At 46.4% G+C, this 10,000-nt stretch overlaps 1 protein-coding gene and 1 long non-coding RNA gene across 2 annotated transcripts in view; one reads left to right on the forward strand and one right to left on the reverse strand.

The window, feature by feature from the left end:
• Positions 1-5,704, forward strand: part of LOC147468617 (uncharacterized) — a 12,756-nt gene extending 7,052 nt beyond the window's left edge. Inside the window, exon 2 of the long non-coding RNA XR_015192377.1 lies at positions 4,573-5,704. This is a non-coding gene — a long non-coding RNA (uncharacterized LOC147468617). The remainder of the gene's footprint in view (positions 1-4,572) is intronic.
• The window catches only part of LOC122256780 (chloride channel protein 2), a 206,672-nt gene that overhangs the window by 184,603 nt on the left and 12,069 nt on the right, over positions 1-10,000 (reverse strand). The window lies entirely within an intron of this gene.

A 10,000-nucleotide genomic window follows, 5' to 3' on the forward strand; every position in this document is an offset into this window, starting at 1 on the left:
TCCACATACTAAAAAAAAAGTGCAATATCAACAACAACAACAACAGAAACCCAAGGCCAAAAATCCTTTCTCTCCCCCCTCCCCCCCCCCCCAACAAGACCCATCATATCCCCAGCCTCATCACCGTCCACAAGAAGCAATAAAGGACGCAAAACTTGAGTCTAAACACACACCCATATGGCCAGCGCGGCGCGAGGCAACACAAGACGCGTTTGAAGGTTGTCAGCGCGAGTGCAAAAGCGAGGGAGAAAATGTCAGCGAGGGAGAAAATGTCAGCGAGCGAGACTTTCTAGCCGGTGGCGAGCCAGGGCGGGACGCAGCGCCCTCAGAGACTGCAATGCACTGGCATAAATATTGCATGCGCGTTTATATACGAACTTGCGGGTGTGTGAACAATGGTGAAAGAGATAGGGAGGAGGGGAGGGAGGGAGGGAGAGGGAGAGGGAGAGAGAGGGAGAGAGAGAGAGAGACAGAGAGAGAGAGAGAGAGAGAGAGAGAGAGAGAGAGAGAGAGAGAGAGAGAGAGAGAGAGAGAGAGAGAGAGAGAGAGAGAGAGAGAGAGAGAGAGAGTGTGTGTGTGTGTGTGTGTGTGTGTGCTACAACCAGCCAATTCCTTACATACTTTCCCTCTCGAACACTTTTCTTTAATCCCCTCCCCCGCCCCCTCCCCCAAGGTAGTAAATGCCACTCGAAGGGAAAGTCTAAAGGTAAGAACCCCCCTCCTCCCCTTCCCATCTCTTCTTCTTCTACTCTTTCACTTCTTCCTCCTCCTCCCTTTTCACTTCTTCCTCCTCCTCCTTCTCCCTTTTCATTTCCTCCTCCTCCACTCCCCCTCCTCTTCCTCCCTTTTCACCACCTCCTCCTCCTCCTCCTCCTCTTCCCTTTTCACTTCCCCCTCCCCCTCCCCCTCCTCCTTCCCCCACTCTTCCTTCTGCCGCATCCCGACGCAGAAAATCTGCAGAAGGGAGATGCGTCTTCGAGTGATGTAACGACACCGGATGCCTTCTTAGATAATCCCTTTCCCGGCGCCTTTTGTTTACAAAGATAGAACCTCATACATATACATATATGAATATGCGTGCGTATACTTACATATGAGAGAGAGAGTGAGAGAGTGAGTGAGGGTGAGGGTGAGTATGAGTATGAGTGTGAGAAGGACAGGAGAGAGAATGTTAGGGAAATAGTAAAAGCGAGAATATATATTTTTGAATTTCACATTTCATAAATCTAAGAAAAATGCGGGGACAAACGCAAAAACTCATGATAAACAAGTATATAAATTCTTGAGGTTGTACATCTAGATCCCACCCATTCACATTTTCTTCCGAACAAACCAAAAAAATATATAACCAACCAGACAACAGACAAGACAAGGAAAAGAAAGCAAAGAAACAGCCAATAGAAAGCGAGCGCTGTCTGCCGAATCACCGTCGAAATACACAGGGGAAAAAAAACGACTCATTCCAGGCGGTGATGTCACTAAGGCTGAATTTCCCATGCGATATATAACGGGGCTCCCCACACTAATCACCCCCACACGCCCACTCCCATCCCCATCAACCTCCCACAAACCCACTTCCATCTTCACCCCTCCCCACTCATTTCCCTCTCCCCCTACTCACTTCCACCCCTCCCACTCATTTCCATTTCTATCTCCATCTCCATCTCCATCTCCAACCCCACCCCCAGCCCCACCCCCACCCCCGCCTACTGAACCCCCACACTTCGCTTGGCCACCTTCCCTGGATCATCTGAACCAGCTGAGGCAGTCAAGATTTGTGTGTGTATGTGTGGAAGAGAGGGGGTGGAGGGAAGAGGGGAGGGGGGGTTGACCAAGCCGTACCCCCCCACGTGTGACCCAGCTGGCACGTGTCCAAGTGCCATGTCCTTCGTCACTGAGGAGGGGGGAGGGGAGGGGAGGGGTAGGGGAGGGGGTCCGCGATGTGCCCAGGGGGCGCCTCGGATAGACACGCCCTCAGGTAAGTAGTTGATGAGGTCATTTGCAAGGTGTTGAGCGCGATGGGGAGGGGGGGAGGGTGTTGCGAACTTGGCGATGCGCAGCGAGTAATAAATGATTTGTGTTGCGCCTTTGGGACTGTGTTGTGCGCAATGAGCTGTGCTTCTAGAAGGATTGCGTGGAAGCAACAGTGCTGGGTCAGTGCTTGCATTTTATCTTTCGCGGGAAGTACTGCTTGTTTCGCTTGAGGATTGTGCTGCCAGTCATATTGCAAGTTTGATTCTGTGTTGGATCGTGCGTTTCCGGTTTAATAACACATTTGGGGTTGTTAAGCGCATCGCAATGTTATAGTTCGCACCTGTGATCTTTCTACACACTGGGAAAGTCACTAAAAGGGCAGCGGTGCATGAAGAGAGTGCTGTTGCATGATGGGAGCCATGTTGCATGGTGACTGAGCAGTGAGCTGTGATCAGCGACCTGGATGGTGCATGACACTGCTCTCTTCCCCTTCCCCTTCCCCTTCCCTTCCCCCTCCCCCTTCCCCCTCCCCCCTCTGATCGCTTGGTAGTACATCAAGTGACGGTGTTCACACTTTCGTGTTCATTTCACGAGGCAACTCAGTAGGTAGATGGGTAGGTAGGTAGATAGATGGACAGATAGATAGATAGATAGATAGATATAGATAGACAAACATATAGATAATAATATGCTGCTGCTATTGCTACTACTACTGATGCTGCTATTACTACTACTTATGATAATAATAATAATAATAATAATAATAATAATAACAATAATAATGAGCCAATGACCAACATAACGGGTTCCGTTGCAACATGACGAACGGCTATGAGGTGCGTACCGTACAAGTGCGTCGCCGTAACAGAGTTGCACGCAAAGTGTCTTCCAAACTTAGTGGTTGTGTGGTTGCGCGTTGAGAGGCGCGGTTTTGAGTGATGCAATGCGGGAAATGTCGATGTAGAGAAGCAATAGCAACAAAGAAAATGTACCGTGTATGGTGAAAAGGTAATCATCATCATCAAAATCAGCATCATAATGATAATTATAATATTAACAATAATAGTAATAATAATAATTATCGCAATAATAATAACGATAATAAAAAATATTATTATCACAACCTATGTTATCAATATCATTATCATAATAAAAATGATAACACTTATCATTATCATCATTAAAATAATAACAATAACAATAATAATGATAATAATAATAATAATAACAATGATGATGGTAACAGTAATAATAATAATAACAATAAGATGATACCTAGTTTCTCAACAGAAATTCGGAATATCGACAAACATACAGACATAAATCCCCCCCCCCCCATCACAACAAAATCTCCTTTGAAGACCCAGGACGCTCATGCAATATGCAAATCATACATAACACGAATACGACTCAACACTTGCGCTGTGCATATGGCCAACAGAGAAACAACCATCTTCCAGCTGAACATATTGCAATCCGTCAAGGTACGTGGACACATCACTTGAAACACTCCCATGCTTTCCCTGCCATTAAAACTGCCGTTCTAAATGGGTCTGCCAATCACGACGGCACGGGACTCGAGAAATATGCTATAGATCTCTTTAACTGTTCCCGTGTAACAAATGTCTACCGATACTAGTAATGATAATGATGGCAGTGGTGGTGGTGGTAGTAGTAGTGATAGTAATAGTATAGTAGTAGTAGTAGTAGTGGTAGTAATAGTAGCAGTAGCAGTAGTAATAGTAGTAGTAGTAGTAGTGGTGGTAGTGGTAGTAGTAGTAGTAGTAGTAGTAGTAGTAGTAGTAGTAGTAGTAGCAGTAACAATAATAATAACAATAATAACAATAATAATAATCATTATAATAACTATAATAATAATCATAACAACAACAATAATGCCGTGTGCTTGTTCAACACGCATTTCAGTTTCCAGACTAAGTTGAAAATTGGAGGAAACACTTGGGAGTCCCAGGCTTAAATGCAGTTGATCTGTACAAACAGCAGATCTGGGTGACCATGAAAGGTTAATAAATATTTGCACTTAATTCAAGACAGCCCTAGATGGTTTAAGATATACTGATGCAGTTATAAAATTATCTATCTATATCTATGAACATTACTATCATCACCATTATTTTTTTTAGAATCATTGCGATTCTCAAATCCACCATCACCATTACCATTATCAACAGCAGTATCATCACAACTATCACCATCATTACCACTATAATTTCAATTTGACAAATTTAGATAAAACAACTCTTTTTACAAATAAATTGACTGTATGTGTCTATGCCTTAGTTCCTTCTGTTCATATAACTAAAGACAAGAAATGCATACCAATCCAAACCAATATATATATATTTATTTTTTTCTTTAATTCTTTAAAAACGCAAATCAAAATGATATAAAGCTAATAACCTGAATACCCAATCAAACACCAAATCTAAAATAAAAATCCAAACGAAAAACAATATCAAAACAAAGCACCAACAATCAATATAAATTTATCATAAGTTTAATTTGATCAAACCTTTCCTTCAAGCGGCCAGATTTGCGCTACCTGTTCCACTCCTGACCTTTGACCTCTCTCCACAGACACATCATCGTGCCTTTGAATAGCCTCTACCCTTGCGGTTCACTCTAACTCAAGAGAGAAAGATGGAAGGAAGGAAGGAAGAAGGAAGGGTGAAACAAAGAAGAAAAATGAAGGTTGAAAGGAGGGAAGGAAAGAAAGAAAGAAAAAAGTAGGAAGGAAGGAATGACTGCAAAACGAAAGGAAGAACAGAAAGGAAGGAAGGAAAGAAAGAAAGAAGCACGAAATAGAATGGAAGGATACGAAGGAGACTGATCCTAGTCTCTCCGTCTGCCCCCCCCCCCGCCCATGTGGAGTAAGGGACGTAAGAAAGGTAAGTCTAGCGAGAAACCACATTCCACCCACGAGACGCATATGCTTGGCCACACACCCACACACCCATGCGAACTACTTTAATTTAACAGAATATCCCCACCTCCCCTCTTTTGAATAGTACTTTTATATTCGGCTTTTCTTCCGGTGTCCATTTTAGTCGTTGCATCGGAATTTCTTTTTAAACTTTCTCGCCGTGTCGTTTGAGGTTCTCTGAGATTGTGTCTCGGACGAATCCGGTCTGAAAATGAGCGAAGTCTGGCGGGAATAAGAATTATTTTCGGGACAACATGTCGTCAAACCTAATCAAAGTCTTCATCTAGTGGATAACAACAGAGATTAAAAAAAAAGAAAAAAAACAAACAAACTAGAATCTAACTCCTCTAGACAACAACTCCGAACAAGTTTCCAGCAACAAAGGAATTCCTTGCAGAAGTACAATAGCCTTCTCCTTTCCATCCCTTCAATTATTCTCCTATCCCCCCATTCCCCCTCCACCCTTAGTCATGAAATGCTATTAATAGATGGCTCTGTTGTCCTGAAATACCACTAATATCTTGCTTTGCAGCTCTAAACCCTTCGCGTTGCAGTTATAACCGGTTATAACCCGCCTGTTGCAAGCTCACCAGAGCGTTGACTCAATAACCATTTGCGATTTCCGAGCTACCTTCTCGTACAAGGTTAATGGTATCGGGTGTATAGTGCTGAATAATAATAATAATAATACCGAGAAAAGATAGCACTATATCTGCACTATCATTCCGTTTAACAATACGGAAGGAAAACACTAAAGTATTTCGTATCAGGAAACTGCAGCGAGGTTTGGGCGACCTTTGAGTTATTCATTAGCGCAAATTTGTCGGTACTTGCTAGAATAACAAAGACATCCAAATGTACATAATGACAGAGAGAGGCCCTTTGCATACGACACCAATCTATAAAAAACAAAATCACCCTACACACCAAACTACACCAAAGCTGAATCGCATTCCATCCCCACAGCTTCCGCCTATGAAAACGCAAACAAAACGCAAAGAAATAACCTTTCTTTTTAAACCAAAATGACCGTGAATGGTTTCCAGCACAGCGAATGCAGTTCAAGGCAGCGTCCGCGGGTATGGAGGAGAGGAACCCCTTTCAGTGCAGGCAACCCGCGTAGACACATTCCGGCTCCGTGAACACCTGTGAGCTCGGCGGCGGCTGTTGCTATCCCGAGCGGACGCCCGTCTTTCCAAAATCGTGCAAGCGCCTTGATCTTCCTTTTAGCATCTCGAATCTTTACGGAAGGCGCAGATAAAAAAAATAAAAACATGGCTTTGGGAGAGAAATCCCACTAGCTGCCAAAACCAATTCATTTGCAAGATTAGTTCACGGTTGGGGTTCATTGTCATCGCGTAACTTATTTACCTATTTCTCTAAGCGAACACGACCAGATACAAACATAGACACAGACACAAATGCAGACACAAACACAAGTACAGACACAGACAGACAGACAGACACACATATATATTCATGGGTACAAAACAGGAAGGATGTACACACATGTAAACCCAACCATCTTATGTCTTAATAAGCGTGTAACCTACGCCAACTTACTGCCACATGCAGTATGTAATAGGTAATATCCAATGTATAATATCCAATATGTATAAACACTCAGACATGCAACGCCCACACCCACATGCATATGCAAGCAAAGTGGACCTTCCGTTTGCCCTTAGATCACGTTGCTATAATCCCCAGTCTCCTCGTGGTTCACATTTATCAAATGGACTTCATATGTTCTCAAGAAAAAAATAAAAGAAACTCGACCTCATACTCATAATCCTTATCTCTACATCTCATTCCCCTTTAAATACCTATTCCTACTGTCCATTAAACCTCACGCTACCAATCATCATCATCATTCTTTCCCGCTTCCTCCTCCAAATCATCCCTCATCATCGGCAGCATCCTAATCATCTTCCTGATCATCCTCATCTCCTTCCTCCTCCTCCTCCTCCTTTTCGTCCTCCCAATCCTCTTCCTCTTCCTCTTCCTCCTCCTCCTCCTCCTCCTCCTCCTTCTATTCCTATTCCTATTCCCCCTCCTCCTCCTCCCCCTCCCCCTCCTCCCCCCCCTCCTCCTCCTCCTCCTCCTCCTCCTCCTCCTCCTCCTCCTCCTCCTCCTCCTCCTCCATCTCCTCCTCCTCCTTCTATTCCTATTCCTCTTCCCCCTCCTCCTCCTCCCCCTCCTCCTATTCCCCTTCCTCCTCTCATTCATTTTCTTTTCCTTTTCCGTTTCGTGTCTCGAGTACCGTTATCCCGAGGCACAGACGCGACTTCGTCTTCCATTTTCCAGCTCGCGGTGATTACGTGTGCACTGCAGACGAGGATGAGGGGGAGAAGGGGGGGGAGAGGGGAGGAGAGGGATGGGAAGGGAAGGTGGGAAGGAAGGAAGGAAGGAAGGAAGGAAGGAATGAGGGAAGGAGGGAAGGAAGGAGGGAGGGATGGGATGGGATGGGAGAGAGGGAAGGGAAGGGAAGGGAAGGGAAGGGAGGGAGGGAGGGGAGGGAAGGGGGTGGAGGAATGGGATGGGATGGGAGAGAGGGAGGGAAGGGAAGGGAGGGAGGGAAGGGATGGGAGGGAGGGAGGGAGGGGAGGGAAGGGGGTGGAGGGATGGGATGGGATGAATGGGGGGGAGGGAGGGAGGGAGGGAGGGAGGGAGGGGAGGGAAGGGGGTGGAGGGATGGGATGGGATGAATGGGAGGGAGGGAGGGAGGGAGGGAGGGAGGGGGGGGAAGGGGGTGGAGGGATGGGATGGGAGGGGGGGGGGGGGAGGGAGGGAGGGAGGGAGGGAGGGAGGGAGGGGATGGGGTAGAGGGAAGGGATGGGATGGGATGGGAGGGGGGTGGAGGGATGGGAAGGGAAGGGATGGGATGGGAGGGGGGTGGAGGGAGAGAGGGATGGGATGGGATGGGATGGGATGGGATGGGATGGGAAGGGATGGGCTGGGCTGGGAGGGGGTTGGAGGGAGGGAGGGAGGGAGGGAGGGAGGGAGGGAGGGAGGGAGGGGAAAGGAGGGAAAGGAGGGGAGGGGAAAGGAGGGAGGGAGGGAGGGAGGGAGGGAGAGAGGGAGGGAGAGAGGGAGGGAGGGAGGGAGGGAGGGATGAAAGGAGGGTGTGGAAAAGGGAAGGGAGGTGGATGAGGAAGGGGGAAGGAAGGGAGAGAGGAGGGCATGTCCAGGGGAAGAGACAGGGAGGACAGGGCGAGCGAGTAAGGCGATGAGAGAAAGAGAAAGAAAGAGAAGAGAAAAGGAAAGGAAATGGAGGGATAGAGAGAGGAGAGCCGCTTTGGAAATATTATCGTCCTCCTCCTCCCTCTTCCCTCTTCCTCCCTCCTCCTCTTACCTCTTCCCTCTTCCTCCCTCCCCCTCCTCCCCTCCTCCTTCTACTTCTCCTCCTCCATCCTCCTTCCTCCTCCACCACCCTCCATCCTCCATGGAAATTTCCGACACCGACGCACTGCTTCTGGAGTTTTTTTTCCGAACGTCCGTGCTGCTTGTGTGTACAGCGTACACACAAGCGCCCCGGTGGATTCTGCCAAAATTCCCCGAATCGCCTCTAAAGTCAAAACTAGAACACTAATCTCGATTCTCTCAAGTACTCAATTTGCCAGACCCCTTGAGAGAGAGAGAGAGAGAGAGAGAGAGAGAGAGAGAGAGAGAGAGAGAGAGAGAGAGAGAGAGAGAGAGAGAGAGAGAGAGAGAGAGAGAGAGAGAGAGAGAGAGAGAGAGAAAATGGAGCGTATCGTAGCCTTCGCGGCCACAGACGGACGACTCGCTCAGGTTTCCATTCCTGTCTCAGTCGTTGTCGTTGTTGCGCTTCCCTCCGCCGCGCTGCCCCGGTAGCATATGCCCTGCACGACGACAGCCTGAGCGAGCTTGTGCCACCCCCGATCCGATGCCCGAGCATGCAAATCCTGGAGAGGCGAGGTGCATACAATAACAATCCGGGATTATTTTCCAATCGAGAAGTAAAAAGACCCTTTTTTTCGTTTTTTTTTTTTCTTTTAAAGAGGCAAGATATGCAGACGCTGTCCTGTTCTTCGTGTGGACCCTCGACTCTATAGTAATCCGTAAACGACCTTCAATGCTCCGGTTTCCTTTCGCTACCACGCTCGAGTGTGGGAACATTATAGCTGAACCTCAAGGACCCAAAGGAAACACCAATCACCTTCCCTCATTCCACCTTCCTCCTTCCACCTTCCACCTTCCACCTTCCACCTTCCACCTTCCACCTCCCTCCTTCCTCCTTCCACCAAGCTGCCCCGCACATCCATGCTGCCACATTAACATAAGTACACAGGTGCATAGAGAAGGAATCCCTTATCATTGCGATGCACGGGGCGCCCCACCCACCCTCGGCCTCGAGACCTTCATCACCCGAGCTCCTCCTTCACCTATGACTCGAAGTTCATCGAGATTGAGCATCTTGTGTTCGGGAGATACTACGGCGGTTGACTGGTATATCCTTGTCAATTTTAATAGCGTTATTATTATAATCATCATTATCATCATTGCTATTAATAGTAGCGTTATTATTGCAATAATTATTACAATAATTATCATAATCATCGTTATCATCATTGCTATTAATAGTAGCGTTATCATTACAATAATCATTACAATAATTATTACAATAATTATCATAATTATTATTATCATCATTGCTATTAATAGTAGCGTTATTACAATAATCATTACAATAATTATTACAATAATTATCATAAAGATTATTATCATCATTGCTATTCATAGTAGCGTTATTATTACAATAATCATTATAATCATCTTCGTCAGTCACCGAAAGTGTCGCAAATTGAAAATACGTTAAGTCCATATCAAAACCATGCTAAAACTACATCAAAACAATATCAAAATCATATCAAAAGTATATCGAAAAGCATATCAAATACACATCAATCGACAAGACATGTCTACGACACCCGTCACCTTCCGACACCTCCTAGTCACTCTCCCTCCTTCAGCGTCGCCGCCCGCCCGCCCGTCTGTCGCAGACGAGGCTCGAAGGGAATGGTCGTTTGTTGTGTATTCGATCGGTCGGTCGGTCACGTG

Source organism: Penaeus japonicus, unplaced genomic scaffold, assembly GCF_977035675.1.
Source record: "Penaeus japonicus unplaced genomic scaffold, GWHDUDI00000001_assembly GWHDUDI00000027, whole genome shotgun sequence".
In the NCBI taxonomy this organism is placed as follows: Eukaryota; Metazoa; Arthropoda; class Malacostraca; order Decapoda; family Penaeidae; genus Penaeus; species Penaeus japonicus.